The following is a 16,523-nucleotide window of genomic DNA, read 5'->3' on the forward strand; positions in this document are numbered from 1 at the left end:
CTTCTCGTCATTGTTTTATTTAATTTGATTTGATTTGTTATTGTCACATGTATTAGTATACAGTGAAAAAGTATTTTTTCTTGTGCACTATAGAGACAAAGCATACCGTTCATAGAGAAGGAAAGAAGACACTGCAGAATGTAGTGTTGCAATCATAGCGAAGGTGTCGAGAAAGATCAACGTAATGCAAGGGAGGTCCATTCAGAGGTCTGATGGCAGCAGGGCAGAAGCTGTTCTTGAGTCGATTGGTAGGTGATCCCAGACTGATGTATCTTTCTCCCGATGGAAGAATGTGGAAGAGAGAATGTTGTCTGGTGAGACATTCAAAGTTGTGGGTCAGAATCTCATCGAAGTCGGCTTTTTAGGTAAAGTTTGAAGAAATCAGGAACTGGTGTATCAGTGCTCTCAGAGAAGTGAAACTGCCGCCTGGAACTTCATGAGAATGTCTGCAGCGCAGAAGGAAAACATTTGGTCCCTCGGGCCTGCACCGACAACAATCCCAGCCAGCCTGTAACTTCGTAAACCCACATATTTACCGTGCTAATCCCCCTGACACTGAGGGACTATTTAGCATGTCCAGTCCCGCTAAGACGGCGCTAATTTTCATGGCTGAGCTGCCTATTCTGGAAAGACACAATCTGCCATTCGAGCCGCAAATGAAGCTGGCGTCTGCTTTGGAGCTTCTGAAAGCACATTTTAATCTGGTGGCAAGCTCCTGCCCAAAACTGGTGCCCTGATTTGAATCGAGTTTCTCATCGGATTAGAAAAATGGGAATGTGGAATTTTTCTGGACTATTCACCCGTCCCCAAACTTCATCTTGGTTCCGTGAACCTCAAAATACTGAACGAATCATCAGTTTACCGCCAATAAGGAGACAGAACAAACGCACCGCCGACGAGGATGGGATTCGAACCCACGCGTGCAGAGCACAATGGATTAGCAGTCCATCGCCTTAACCACTCGGCCACCTCGTCATGCAATGGTGGCTCTCCAAACCACCTCTTGTGTTTTAACATCCGTAACAAAGAACACATTTCTCCCACAGGAAAATGTTGCCTTTCTGCCTTCTCGTTAATCTTGATTCGCTGTTACTTTTCCATTTGATGTAAATCCAGAGAAAGTAAAGAGAGAGGCAGTTCACCTCTCTTGTCCCTGTCTGGTTTTGAATTCACCGAACATGACTCTGATGCAAAAAGTCGTAAGCGCTGTGAGTTTGTGGCGCAACGGTAGAGCGCCTGACTTCAGAATAGAGGGCTGCCTGTCCGAATCGCGGAGCTGTTCAGCGTAGGTCTTTGGATTTTGGTTGTTTCCGATTGTTCCTGAAATGATACAACTGTGATAGAAATGAAATTTTAGGGATGCTTCCGGTTCGCATGCTCAGTTTACTTTTTGCACACTTTTATATTTGAACAATGTGTTAGAGAAATGATTCGTCCATTGTTGGTAAAATTAAAGCAAGGTCCACAGTCCCAGTTGTTTCTGGGAGGCATCAATGGGGAGAGCTGACCTTTGGTGATTTCACCAGAGGATTCACACCTCAGGCGATAAGCAAGGCTGAGAAGGCGGGGCCTTCATGAACAATCTCAACCAATACGGGAATTGATCCCGCGCTGCTGGCTGAATAAACTGACCAGGCAACTGAGACAAATACGCTGTGCTACTCGTTGATGAAAATCAAGAAGGTGAAGCAAATGAACTGCAAAGAAAACCCGGATTTGCCTTTGGGCAGCAGCAGAACATTCCTACTTGATGGAGTGAGTATGCGATAGCAGAGGATGGTTTTGATCCATCGACCTCTGGAATATGGGCTCAGCACGCTTCCGCTGCGCCACTCTGCTCGGAAAGCTGATACCTCCCTGCTTGTTACTGCTGCCCGCGAGCCAGGAAACTATTCACTGTCTCTTTTTATTTCAAACAAGGCCGACGTGTTGGGAAGCTCACCCTGGCTGAATAATAACACATAACATCATTCCGAATGTAACAGACAGAGAAAGACACATAGAAAAGCAGTAAAAAAACTATTAGGACACACACACAATGAGAGACAGAAAATATTCGACCAAGATACTGAGATGGAAAAACTGATTATGTATCAAATGGGATTTTCTGTTGCACAAAGATAGGCCCTGTTTTGAAATGTATGTCCTGTTGTGTAACTGTGCTATCTGCTGTGTAACTGTTCTCTCTGTTTGGAACTATGACTCTGTCGTTGACAGATCTTCACTGTGGTTCTGACAAATTCTTCCCTGTTGTGTAAATGTGTGCCCGGTTTGCCCTCTTTTTAGGTCAAACCAAATAAACAAACTCAGATTAAGTCAGGACAAAGTAAAAAGGGGCAGCTCCCCAAAAGGAGGGGGAACAACCCGAACAGAAATCAAAGTACAAAGGAAACTTAAAAACATCAAATTAAAATGTGATTGTCAGGGTCAATAACGCACCCCAACCCCTGCGGTGCCCAACGGGCGCGGAAGGCGTCAACCACGCCCTTGGACACCGCATGCTCCCTCTCTAGGGACACCCGGCCGTGAACGTAGCCGCGGTAGAGGGGCAGACAGTCAGGATGGACGGCCCCCTCGATCGCTCGCTGCCTGGACCGGTAAATGGCGCGCTTCGCCAGGCCCAGGAGCAGGTTCACGAGGAGGTCGCCATCCCGACACTCCCCTTTCCGCACCGGGTGAGAAGGAACCCATTCAGCCTATCACGTCCATGTCAGCCCGAGGACACCCAGGTGTCCTTTCCAAGCTCAGCTTCCGACACCCGGCCCAGAGCCATGCAGCTGAAAGCATGATGGAGATCCACATACTTAATAGAAAAAGTTGGCGACTTTGTACCTGCCTGAAGCAAACATTTCCAACCAGAATCACTGCGAGTAGAGTTCGAACCTGCGCAGGGAAACGCAATTGGAATTCGAATCCAACGCCTTAACCACTCGGCCATCGCAGCGACTTTGGTGATTTAACCAGAGGATTCACACCTCAGGCGAGGAGCAAGGCTGAGAAGGCGGGGCCTTCATGAACAATCTCAACCAATACGGGACAATTCCCACGCTGCTGGCTGAATAAACTGTCCAGACAACTGAGACAAATACGCTGTGCTACTCGTTAATGAAAATCAAGAAGGTGAAGCAAATGAACGACAGAGAAAACCCGGATTTGCATTTGGGCAGCAACAGAACATTCCTACTTCATGGAGTGAGTATGTGATAGCAGAGGATGGTTTTGATTCAGCGACCTCTGGGTTATGGGCCCAGCACGCTTCCGCTGCGCCACTCTGCTGCGGAAGCTGATACCTCCCTGCTTGTTACTGCGGCCCGCGAGCCAGGAAACTATTCACTGTTCTTTTATTTCAAACAAGGCCTACGTGTTGGGAAGCTCACCCTGGTTGAATAATAACACATAACATCATCCCGAATGTAACAGACAGAGAAAGACACATAGAAAAGCAGTAAAAAACTATTCGGACACACACACAATGAGAGACAGAAAATATTCGACCAAGATACTGAGATGGAAAAACTGATTATGTATGAAAAAGGATTTTCTGTTGCACAAATATAGGCCCTGTTTTGAAATGTATGTCCTGTTGTGTAACTGTGCTATCTGCTCTGTAACTGTGCTTTCTACTGTGTAACTGATCTCTCTGTTTGGAACTGTGACTCTGTCGTTGACAGATCTTCACTGTGGTTCTGACAAATTCTTCCCTGTTCTGTAAATGTGTTCCCGGTTTGCAAATATGATCCGTCTTGAGCAGAAGTTTTCCCTTTGTGTGAAATGTTCTCTGCTGTTCTGTGAAGATGTTTTCTGTGGGAAAACAATCGACGGAAATTTCAAAGCGGCCATTTCTGAGGCTTGCTTTCAATTCCAGGTTTGTTTGGGCCGAATGGCCTACTCCTGTTTCTGTTTTCTGTCCATGTGCCGATGTGCTAAATCAGTGAATTTCACCAGCTGCCATGGTGGGATTTACTCCGTGTCCCCAAAGATTAATCCTGGCCTCTGGATTACCAGGCCAGTGACATCACCTTTCATCCCTGCAAACAAAAACAGTTCATTCAGCTCAGCATTAAACCTCTTCTTGAGGAGATTAGTATTCCTGTCACAGAATTTCAATCAGCCAATAGATACAAAGCATTTTGTTCCAGTTTGGAACATTGACAATTCATCCAGATCAAACATACATCGTGGAATAGTTCCGATCTAAAAATACTAAGATAAGTGAGAATTAAATGAACAAAGTTACAAGGAAAGTAATTCTGAGAGAGCTGTTTGGAACTAACGGTGGATTTCAGTTAATGGGCGGAAGCTCGGTTTTCAGGAATTTCCACCAGATTTCTGTATAAAGAGACTGGGCTGGAACCTGCCATGGTTGGATCGCAGCATGGACAGTAGCGAAATTAATCGCTTTACCCGTTAGGCTACGGCCACGCAAGACTGCCTGTTTGTGGAGTTTGTGGAATATTCCTTGTTCAGTCCTGTTCGTTCTTCAGTTAGTTAGTGGCAGTCCTCAGAATTTTGTCTCTTGTTCTCGACGGAAGCCGAGAGCATGAACAGGGTGCGTCCCTCCATGATTAAACTGGCTGCTTTTCCAAGACAGCGGGAAGTGTCAATAGATGGGAGGCTGGTTTGCGTGATTTCACGACACTTTGTAGTTTTTTTGCGGTCTTGGACAGAGCAGGAGCCACAGCAAGCTGTGATGCAACCAGAAGGAATGCTTTCTCTGGTGCGCCTGTCTGTATTCAGACTGTGCTTTGCATTATCTGCTGCTCAATGAGGATTGGGATCTTTCTGATTCTATCAGCTGAACTGTGCGTGGAGAAGTGACTTGTTCTGACTGTCGGCTTCCGGAACTGTAAAATAGTTTATAAATTAATTCTTTATCTGTCAATTTTTGGTACTGCAACTGACTTTCTGTATCCCCTCATTTTGAATCACTGATTAATTTTCTTTATTGATTCCTGGGATGTGGGTGTCGCTGGCTGGGCCCGCAATTATTGTCCATCCTAAATTGTCCTTGAACTGAGCAGCTTGATAGGTGACCTCAGAGAGCAGCTTAGAGTCAACCACATTGCTGCGGGTCGGGGGCCACATGTAGGTCCAGACCAGGTAAAAAATCATTCCTTAAAGGACATTAGTGAACCAGCTGTGTTATTTTATGACAATCGATTCGTGGTCATTGGACTTTTAAACCCAGATGTTTTTCCTGATGTCAAATTTCACCATCTGCCGTGTGTGTGTGTGTGTGTGAGAGAGAGAGAGAGAGAGAGAGAGATTCTTACATAATCAATCTGTTTGTGAGTATGGATTAATCCTTTATATTCCCTCATAAACACCGTGATCTCTTATCTTTGTGAATTCCTCAGATACACTTGTACCACTGAGAATCTGATGTGCGGGTGGAGGGTGGGGTGAGGTTTGAAGGCAATGCCGCAGGGTGCTCAGTGTGAAAACAGCCGATTTTAAAGCACTTGTGTAGGAAAGTGAATAGTGAACTTGTCTGTGTGAAGATCACAGAAAAGCTCTATCTGGTGCTGCGTCCAAGAGACAACTTTTGGGTTGTCAGTAATGAACTCCTATAATGAAGGCACAAAATCAGAAACAGGAAATGCTGGAAATATGCAGCAGCTCCGAAAGCAGCTGTGGGGAGATATTCCTGTCGCCAGGATGAAACCTTCCAATTGCAGAGTTCCCGTTGCTCAGACCTGTCAATCTTAGTACCTTCGTGCAAGGAACACGTAGGGTGAGATTTGGGTCTTTGTTGACTTGAGCAAACAGGACATTGCACAAGCCGAGTAAACAGGAGATCCCGGTTTCAAATCCCAGCGTGAACCTTGAGTCCTTACAAGTGATCAGTGCAAGTGTGCAAGTCGCAATGTCCTATCCTTGCTAGTCGATATTGTCTTTACCTTTACAGTGGATGATCTACAAAGACGAAACAAAAACATGTTTCGAGACTCCCCACAAATATGTCTCCTATTTATTTACTCGTTCAGGTATTTTCTTCATCTTGCAGAAAAAAAATAATCTGCAATAAAGCCAATGCTGTAAATTCCGCAAATACAGCTTTCCATTTTTTTTCTCAGGGAATTTCTAACACAGTCGAATGGCCTTACAATCATACAATCCAAACAGTGCTGAAGGAGACCATTCTGTCCATTGAGTCTGTACCGACTCTCCAACAGAGAGCACACAGGACCTATCCCCGCGGCGCCACGCATCCACCCCGCTAATCTACCTATACAAACACCTTCGGGACCAAGGGGCAATCGAGCATGGCCAATCCACCCAACTTGCCCAACATTGGACTGTGGGAGTAAACAGGAGCACTTGGTTTCCTGAGATAACGTGCCTGGGTGAATGCAGCTTGAACAGCACTACAGAAGTTTCGCATCATCCAGGACCAAGCATCCCACTTCATTCGCTTCCCAAGCATTAAAAATTCACTCCCTCCACTACAGCAGTGCGCACCATCTACACGATGCACTGCAGCAACTCAGCAAGGCTCCTTTGCCAGCCGCTTCCAAATCCACGACTACGACAGCCTGGAAGGACAAGCGCAGCAGACACACCAGAATAACACCACCAGGTTGCAGGGCACTGATATTGATTTATTGATTGTCGCTATTTGTCAATTGCTGTTGTTGCGTGTGTGTGTTCTTTAATCTTTTTTATCTCCCAGAAGAAGTGAAATATCTAATTGAAAAATATGTTACTATTTCTAACCCAACCAGCGAACGTCGTGTCAAACTTTAAGAAAGCCCCCGGGGTTTGCGATTTATTCTCGAGTCAGTGGTTTCCCTGGGAGCCGAGTCAACAGAAATAGCATGGAGAGATGGCAGAGCAGGAATTGTCGGTGCCGAAGTTGAATCACATCAGTGAAGCAGCAAACTGGTGGCCACGAATCTGATCAAAAATGCGACTCTGATGGGACTCGAACCCACAACCTTTGAATGGCTAACTTGCCTTTACTTAGAAGTCCAATGCGCTATCCATTGCGCCACAGAGCCGCGCACTGGAAGTTTACTTTACTTGTCCATCTATGGATTTTTGACAATGTAGAAACTATTCATCAGTTCAACAATCTCATAGTTAAAACGTCAAGAACTGTTAAGAGGAACTTCGTTGATTGCAACTCGTGTTGGAACACCTTATGTCTTTTGAAACAGCTGTGGAAATTCACACCTTTATACAGGAAATGTGTCTATCACAGAATGATCCTCCCTCTCTCTCTTCCTCATTCTCCTGTACAGCTTGGAGGCAAATCTCGCAGGCTTGATAGCCAGGAGACACATTCCACTCTATCTGTCACTGGGCTAATCAGAACCGGTTCCCTGTTCCACTAAAACATCTGCACAGAACACAACGCAAAGCTGGAAGCTGGAAATCTGAAACAAAAACAGAAAATGCTGGAACTGCTCAGCGGATGAGGCAACATTTTTGATTAATGGAGATTTTTGGAAAACAAGCTCCTGAAGCACAGCACATCTGCACAGTTTAAAGTTACCTTCCATCCACAATGGATGATCCATTCCATGATTTTGAATAATCCAAATTTGAGGATGTGCATTGTTATTCTGGTCGCCACAGCCTGAAAACCACTCCCGGCATTGATGTCGCCCTTGGATTTTAAATTTGTAAATCCATTCTCTATCTTTTAAAGCTACTATTGAAACTGTATCTATAACCCATTCAGTTCTTTGTGAGTGAGAAGGAGAATTGAAGATATATTTGGATAATTTTCCTATGACTGAATTTGTACAGAAGCATAAAAGCGGGAATCACACACATCACGTCATGAAAATCACCCGCTAAAGGCTGACAGTGTTTAATCAAGGGATGGTTCTCTTCATTCATTTATTATTAATGGAGAATAGAAAAGTTGGAACTGTATGCAATCTGGGCAATATAACTGAGCAAAGTGAAACACATGGGGACTGGTCACGATAAGCCTCCCATGGGTAAAAGACAAAGTAAAGGTGCGACGTTGACTGCCTTGTGAGACGGGGCAGGGAGACGTTGTAGGGTGAAGGTACATAAGAAAGTGGGAGTGCTAAACGTTTAATGATCACTGTACAAGCAAAAGGTGCAATGCAGACTGCGGGTTGGATATTCAATTCTTACTATCCGAAACAGCAGTGATTCAAAATGCCACTTGGTTGAAAATAAAATGCCAACCGGCACTAATACATTCACTTAAAAAGCATCGCCTTGCTGATTTATCATAATTTAAGTGATTTAATTTAATTACAGAGGAAAGCAGCGTACTGGTAGATTTCAAAATGATATGGCCAACAGAATTAGTATTTCGAAGTTCTCCGTCCCAGGTTCAATATAATGTGAACGATCCTTGTCTGTTGTGTCCCTCTCGAATGCCTAAACTTCAGTCTACCAGAGTGTGCTGACATCCACTGGCCGCAATACAGAACTGCAGTAGCGTGGAAAAAATGCACATCAACTATCGCTGCAGACCGACATGTTGTTGGTCAAAGAACACAGAGGGTAGCAGTGGAAGGGTGCGTTTCTGAATGGAGAGCTGTGACAAGTGGCGTTCCTCAGGGATCAGTGTTGGGATCTCTGTTGTTTGTAATATATATAAACGATTTGGAGGAAAATGTAACTGGTTTGATTAGTAAGTTTGCGGACGACACAAAGATTGGTGGATTTGCAGATAGCAATGAGGACAATCAGAGGATACAGCAGGATATATAGGTCAGTTGGAGATTTGGTAGGAGAGACGGCAGATGGAGTTTAATCCGGACAAATCTGAGGTCATGCATTTTGGAAGGTCTAATACAGATAGGAAATATACAGTAAATGGCAGAACCCTTACAAGTGTTGATAGACAAAGGGATCTGGGTGTACAGGTACACAGGTCACTGAAAGTGGCAATGCAGGTGGAGAAGGTAGTCAAGAAGGCATACGGCATGCTTACCTTCATCGGCCAGGGCAATGAGTTTAAAAATTGGCAAGTCATTTTGCAGCTTTATGGAACCTTAGTTAGGCCGCACATGGAATATAGTGTTCAATTCTGGTCGCCATACCACCAGAAGGATGTGGAGGCTTTGGAGAGGGTACAGAAAATATTTTCCAGGATGTTGCCTTGTATGGAGGGCATTAGCTATGAGGAGAGGTTGGAGAAACTTTGTTTGTTCTCACTGGAATGACGGAGGTTGAGGGGCGACCTGATAGAAGTCTACAAGATTACGAGAGGCATGGATGGAAGCTTTTTCCGAGTTTGGAACAGTCAATTACTATGGGGCACAGGTTTAAGATGCGAGGGGCAAGGTTTAAAGGAGATGCACGAGGCAGATTTTTTGCACAGAGAGTAGTGGGTGCCTGGAGCTCTTTGCCGAGAGAGGTAGTGGAATCGGATATGGTAGTGACTTTCAAGGGGCGTCTTGACAAATACATGAATAGGATGGAAATAGAGGGATATGCTCCGCGGAAGGGTGGGGTTTTTTCGTTCAGTCGGGCAGCATGGTCGGTTCAGGCTTGGAGGACTGAAGGGCCTATTCCTGTGGTGTAATTTTCTTTGTTCTTTGTTCTATAACTTCGAATTTGCTATTACCTGGAGCATTTGAGTCGACGAGCACAGACGTACTAAAACAAAATCTCGGTAATGAGACGATGGAGAATGAATTTCAGAGATAAGCAGATGATGTTACGTTGAAGACTTTGAGTAGAGGATCGTGTGGAATCATGCACTAATTAGGGCAAAAGGCCCAGTTTCAATTAGGTATCTTCCAGGTAGAATGTGTACAGATTTGCAAAGTCTCTCAGATTGATTTAGAAATTAATATCACAGACATATGTCGCATTGGAGACAGAAAGATACAGAATGAGTCCAACACTCATATATCTAGAATCTTAGAATGGATACAACAAAGCGAGGGAGACCATTCGGCCCTTTGTCTGTATGCTGGTCTGTAAAAGAGCATCTCATCTCATCCCTTTCCAAGTCCTTGTCTCATAAACCTGGATATCCTTTCACTTCAGGTGCTGATCCCATTCCCCCTTGACAGCTCTGATTTGATGCTGCCTCTGCCGCCCTCCCAGGCAGTGCATCCCATTTCCTCAACACTCAGCACATTAAAAACCAACCTTCTCTCCTCTGGCAATGGGATCAATGTTTCTTCATCTACTCTTCTTCGACTACACCCACAAACCCACCACCTCTACCATCTCGAAGGACAGTGGCAGTAGATACATGGGAACACCTGCACTGCAAGCTCCCCCTCAAGCCACTCACCATCCTAACTTGGAAATACATCGCGGCTCCTTCACTGTCGCAGTGGCAAAATCCCGAAAGACTGTTTGGCTAACAGCACTGTGGCTGTACCGACACCTCAGGGACTGCAGCAGTTCAATAAAGCAGCAAACCACCACCTTCTTAAGGTCAGTTAGAGATTGGCAACGAATGCTGCCCTCGTCAGTGATGCCCACCTCTCGAAATGAATAAAACAAACACAAACTCACAACTACAACCAGAGACGAACGAATACTGAACAAATCTCACTCACGTGCCTGTGTTGGACACAATATGAATCCCCCAATCACATTCACGAACAGAGGGTAAAATGCAGTCGAAATTGAGCGATCGTTATCCAGTTGCAGTTTAACCAGAGTTTTATACAAGAATAGAGAACATCTTAACACAACGTGCAACATTTTAACCGAATATGGAACATCATGAGACCAGTTAATCATCTTTCTGCCGAACAGAAAACATCTTCACGGTGAACATTTTGACACAACAGGGAACACGGTTACAGAGCAGGGCATATATTAACAGAACATTTTTAAAAATTACACAAGATGGACCATATTTATACAGCCGAAAAGATACTTTCAGCATGAGGGAAGCATTTTACACAACAGCAGAAAACACCTCTCAACAACAGAGAGCACAGTTGCACAGCAGGAATTATATTTACAAACATGTATTTGCAACAGAAAATTCCTTTTAAAATAGTGATTGATTTTCCAATTCCGTGTTTTGCCGGTTTTTCAGCACCTTTGTCTGTCGTTACGTGTTCAGACAATCTCTCTTCCTGCGATTGTGTGTTTTTCTCTGTTTTATTCTCGGTGTGATGCAGTGGCTGAACCTCCTGACACTGGAACGAATATTAAATGATACAACGGCGAAAATCTGCCTGACGACATTGATAGACAGCACAGCTGACTTTTACCATGGCAGAGTGTCGCAGCGGAAGCGTGCTGGATCCACAACCCAGCAGTCGGTGGATCACAACCATCCTCTGCTATTCCTATTATCACTGATAATGAAACGACTTGTGACTTTTCGATGGAGTCTGCAGACAAGTATTTACATCGGCTTCTCTTTCCCCCAAAAAACCTCGATCTGCAGTGAATCAATTTTATATGCAAGAAAGCATATGAACGGGGAACATCTTAACAAAACTTGCAACAATTTACTGACAGAAACATCTTCCTGGAGAATCTTCTCACACAACGTAGAACACATTTGCAGAGCAGGGGCCATATAAACAGAACAGAGAAAAAAAAACATTTACACAGCCGGAAACACAACAGCGGAGCATCTTACACAACAGCAGAAATCATCTCTCAACAACAATTGAGACAGTTACATGGGTAAGATGGGTCTGGAGGGTATGGGGCAAACACGGGCGATTGGGAATAGCTCGGTGGTAAAAAAAACTGGGCGGCATGGACAGGTTGGGCCGATGGGGCTGTTTCCATGTTGTAAACCTCTATATCATAGAGCACAGCAGGAAAAACAGTGAAACACTTTGCACAACAACAGTGAACATCTTTGAACAGCGGGGGTGGGGGGGAGGGGTAGAGGGGGGAGGGAGGAGGGGGGAGGGTGAGAGGAGGGGGAGGGGAGGGGGAGGCGGAGGGTTAGGCGAGGGGGAGGGGGATGGGGGATGGGGGACGGGGGATGGGGGACGGGGGATGGGGAGGGGGATGGGGGAGGGGAGGTTGGGGAAGGGGGAGGGGGAACGGGAAGAGGTAGGGGAGGGGGAAGGGGAGGGGGAGGGGGGAGGGGGAGGGGGGAGGGGGATGGGGGGAGTGGGAGCGGGGAGGGGGAGGGGGACCGGGAGGGGGAGCGGGGAGCGGGGAGCGGGGAGGGGGAGCGGGGAGGGGGGAGCGGGGAGCGGGGAGGGAAGGGGTGAGGGCGGAGAGGGACGGGAGGAGAGGGGGAGGAGGGCGGAGGGGACGAGGGTGTAGGGGGGAGAGGGGCGGAGGGGAAGAGAGGGGAGGGGGAGAGGGGAGAGAGGGAGAGGGCAGTAGGGAGGGGGGACGGGGTAAGGGGGGACGGGGGAAGGGGGGAGATGCGGGAAGGGGAGGAGAGAAGAGGGAGAGGGGGTGGAGGCGGTGGGGGAGGAGGGGTGGAGGCGGGAGGGGGTAGGCGAAGCTGGGCTTGCCGTAGCCGAGTGGCGCAGCTGAAGCATGCTGGACCCATAGCTCAGAGGTCGATGGATCGAAAACATTCTCTGCTACTTCCTCTTAACAATAATAACAGAACCACTTGACTGCAATTTTGCAACATTTGCGTCGAATATGCAGGCAGGTATCTGCATTGGCTCCTCTTTTCTGTTTTAAGCCTCAAACCAGTTTGGTATGCACAAAAGGTGTAGATACCGTGAACATCACCAGGATCTATGAGTGACAGACGGAATGGTGCACAGGACACAATTTCAGAATTTTGGGATAATGTTAAAGTTGGTAGCATTGTGAACTGTGAGGGGGATAGTGTGAAACTTCAAAAAGGACATAGGCAAGTTGACGGAATGAGTGGATAAGTTGCAGATGAAATTGAAAGATGAGAATTGTGAACTTATTCATTCTGGTAGGAAGATTATAGAGAGACAATGAAAAGTAAAAGGAAAATAGTTCCAAAGTATCTAATCCATTTCATGAGTGAGGTTTCTCAGTCCTACAACTCTAAATGAGGTGCAACAGTGCAACTCTAAAATAAAAGCAAATTGCTACTGATGCGATCATCTGAAACCAAAAGAGAAAATGCTGGAAAATCTCTGCCGGTCTGGCAGCATCTGAAAGGAGTAAAATGAGTTGATGATTCAAGTCCAGATGACCCTTTGACAAAGTCTCATTTGTATTGGTTTACTGCCAACTGGTAACTTCTTTAAAGTTAATAATAATCCATTCAAAATATCAGCACATGTGTTTTACAATCATAATTACTCGTTTGAATCAATTACTGCATCTCATATTGTTTCTTGTTAGCTCATAAACGCAATTAGAAGTCACTTAACTGAATGCTGCTAGTTTTATCAAGACCTTAATGTCGACTGGTTTAAAAATCTTACCATCCCATCAGGGGTTCCACTTACAGGCATTAAATGTTATGAGGCATCTGGACAGAGTGGATAGGGACAAACTGTTCCCACTCAGGAATGATGACGAATGAGAGAGAACAGATTTAGCATCATTAGCAAAGGAAGGAATAGGAACGCGAGGAAAACATTTTTCACACAGTGATTGTGTAAAGTGTTGAATGCATTGCTGGAGAGTGTGGTGGATATAGATTCAATTGAAACGTTCTAAATTAATTAGACTGTTATCTGAAAAGGAAGAATGTGCAGGGTTGCAGGGAAAAGGCGGAGATGTTCATTTTCTGTCACAACTCCTCACATAATTTCGCATTCATCACTCATCACTGAATCGAGTGTGAGCTGTTCTCTTGTCGTTTCTAAACAAGGAGAAGTGCAGCAATGTTTAAATGACAGGAGAGTTGGTGGCCGAAGTCTGACGGGAAAGTTAAAAAAAACAAATATATGTCTAAAAGGTGAGGATGGCAGAGAGACGAAATTTGAAATAACAACAGAAAATGCTAGAAAAATTAGCAGATCTGGCAGCATCTATGGAGAGAGAAACAGAGTTAATGCTTCGAGTCTGTATGATTCTTCTTCAGAGCTGAAGAGACGTTGAAATGTGACGGATTTAAAATGTTGCAGAGAATTCGGAGCACAATCCAGGTTATTCATTAAAGCAATTACAAATGGCATGTTTGTTTTTATTGCAAGTGGATTGGAGTAGATGAAGACTTGGTACAATTGTACAGGATTTTATGGAGACCACATCTGCAATGTTGTGTACAGCTATGGTATCCACATTTGAGAAAAGATAAGCTTGCATTGGAGACGGTACAGATAAGGTTCACGAGATTGCCCCCCGGAATGAGGAGGTTGTTCTATGTTGAGAGGCCGAGTGAATTAGGCGAGAGACCCGAGAGCTCAGAACAATGTGTAGATGCTGAGTGAACGCTTCCATTGCTGTCCTCTGGGCAGACGAGTGGCAGATAAAGTAAAAGTAAAGGAAAGTAAAGTTAAAGTAAAGTTTATTAATCACAAGTAAGTCTTACATTAACACTGCAATGAATTAACTGTGAAATTCTCCGAATTGCCACAGTCGGGCACCTGTGCGGGTCAATCACCGAACTAGTTGAAGTTCAATGCTGAGAAGTGTGAGTTGATTCATTTTGAGAGTGTGGAGAAATAAAGAGAGAAACTCTTAAGGAAATGCAGGAAAAAAGGGATCTCGGTTTCTCAGTACAAAAGTAATTGAAGGTGGTTGAGCATGCTGAGAGAGCAGGTAATAAAGAAAATGGCATCCTACGTTTTATTGGAGGATTGAATACATGAGTAAGAAGATCATGTTGAGCTTTTAAATACACTAGATAGGCCTCACCTGGAGCACTGCGTCCAATTCTGGGCACCACACTTGAAGAAGGTTGTGAAGGCAATGGGGAGAGTGCAAAGGATATCCACACGAATGATTCTATTGATAAAGATTTGTAGCTATGAAGATCGATTTGAGAAGTTGGATATTTTTCCTCAGGGAAAGAAGTCTGAGAGGACCTGTCGAGGGACAGGTAGCATTGAGGAAGCAGGTGTGCTGCAGAAGGACTTGGATAGGCTGGGAGAGAGGGCAGAGAAGTGGCAGATGGAGTACAATGTGGAAAAGTGAGGTTATGCACTTTTGAAGGAGGAATGGAGGCACAGATTATTTTTTAAATTGTGAAATGCTTAGGAACTCAGAAGCACAAAGGGACTTGAGAGTCCTTGTTCAAGATTCTCTTCAGGTAAACGTGCAGGTTCAGTCGGCAGTTCGGAAGGGAAATGCAATGTTGAGAGGGCTGGAATTCAAGGCCATGGATGCACTTCTGAGACTGGGAAAGGCTCTGGTCAGACCCCGTTTGGAGTAATGTGAGCAGTTTGGGCCCCATACCTAAGGAAGGATGTGCTGGCCTTGGAAAAGGTCCAGAGGAAGTTCACAAGAATGATCCCTGGAATGAGGAGCTTGTTGTATGAAGAATGTTTGAGGACTCTGGATCTGTACTCGTTGGAGTTTACAAGGACGAGTGGGGATCTTATTGAAACTTATCGGATATGGCGAGGCCTGGATCGAGTGGACACAGAGAGGATGTTTTCACTTCTAGGAAAAACTAGAACCAAAGGGCACAGTCTCAGACTAAAGGGACGATCCTTTAAAACAGAGATGAGGAGGAATTTCTTCAGCCAGAGATTGGCGAATCTGTGGAAATCCTTGCCGCAAAAGGCTGTGGAAGCCAGGTCATTGAGTGTTTCTAAGACAGATATAGATAGATTCTTGATTAATGAGGCGATCAGGGGTTACGGGGAAAAGACAGGAGAATGGGAATGAGTAAAATGGCGGAGCAGACTCGATGGGCTGAGTGGCCTAATTCTGCTCCTACGTCTTATGGTCTTATGAAAGAGAAAGAAGTGTTGCTTTCGCACTGCTGCTGCAGAATGACAGGGACGCGGGTTCAATTCAGGCTTTGGGTGGCTGTATGTATTTTCCACATTTTCTCTGTGTCCATGTGGCTTTCGTCCGGGTGCTCTGATTTCCCCCACACTCCATTGATAGGGTAAGTGGATTTACCATGCTAGATTTGCCCTTATGTCTCCCAGTATGTTGAGATTAGGAGGATTAACGGGGTAAATATGTGAGGTTGCGTGGATAGGTCAGCGAATCAGTGGAGCCTCAATGGGCCGAATGACCACCTTTTGCAATGTAGGGATTCAATGATAGATGTTTTCCTGTTCCAGTCAAGAGTTCATCAAGAACCAGGGGAAAATTTTCAAAATCAGTGTCAAAATTGCAACGATTCAGTGCCTAATGTACACATCTTAGGAAAATAAAGGAACATTTAACATGGCCAATCCACCTAACCTGCACATCTTTGAACCATGGGAGTAAACCAGAACACCCAGAGGAAACCCACGGGGGAAGATGTGCAAACTCTGCACAGTCAGCAAAGGTCAGGACCAAGCCCGGGTCTCTGGGGCTATGAGGCGGGAGAGTGGGATTAGATAGCGTGCAATTTCAATAACGCGGTGTAGACTTGATGGGCCAAATGGACTGCTACTGCATTGTAACGATTCTGTGGTTTGGGAATCTAAAACATGATCCTATTGAATGGAGCAGCAGGCTTGAGGGGCCATGTAGTCCACTTCTGATCCGATTTATTGTGCTGCTGTGTCCAGAAAGCTGCTGAT

At 45.3% G+C, this 16,523-nt stretch overlaps 3 non-coding genes across 3 annotated transcripts; all 3 read right to left on the minus strand.

Annotated features, from left to right (window-relative positions):
• Window positions 1–893: 893 nt before the first annotated feature.
• trnas-gcu (transfer RNA serine (anticodon GCU)) lies at window positions 894–975 on the minus strand. The gene has a single exon. It is a non-coding gene; the product is annotated as a tRNA-Ser (tRNA).
• A 1,887-nt stretch (window positions 976–2,862) lies between these two features.
• Window positions 2,863–2,944, minus strand: trnas-cga (transfer RNA serine (anticodon CGA)). Its single transcript has one exon. It is a non-coding gene; the product is annotated as a tRNA-Ser (tRNA).
• A 3,966-nt stretch (window positions 2,945–6,910) lies between these two features.
• trnar-ucu (transfer RNA arginine (anticodon UCU)) lies at window positions 6,911–7,001 on the minus strand. Its single transcript is given in 2 exon segments — window positions 6,911–6,946; window positions 6,965–7,001. It is a non-coding gene; the product is annotated as a tRNA-Arg (tRNA).
• Window positions 7,002–16,523: the final 9,522 nt, after the last annotated feature.

Source organism: Mustelus asterias, unplaced genomic scaffold (assembly GCF_964213995.1).
Source record: "Mustelus asterias unplaced genomic scaffold, sMusAst1.hap1.1 HAP1_SCAFFOLD_462, whole genome shotgun sequence".
Taxonomy (NCBI): Eukaryota; Metazoa; Chordata; class Chondrichthyes; order Carcharhiniformes; family Triakidae; genus Mustelus; species Mustelus asterias.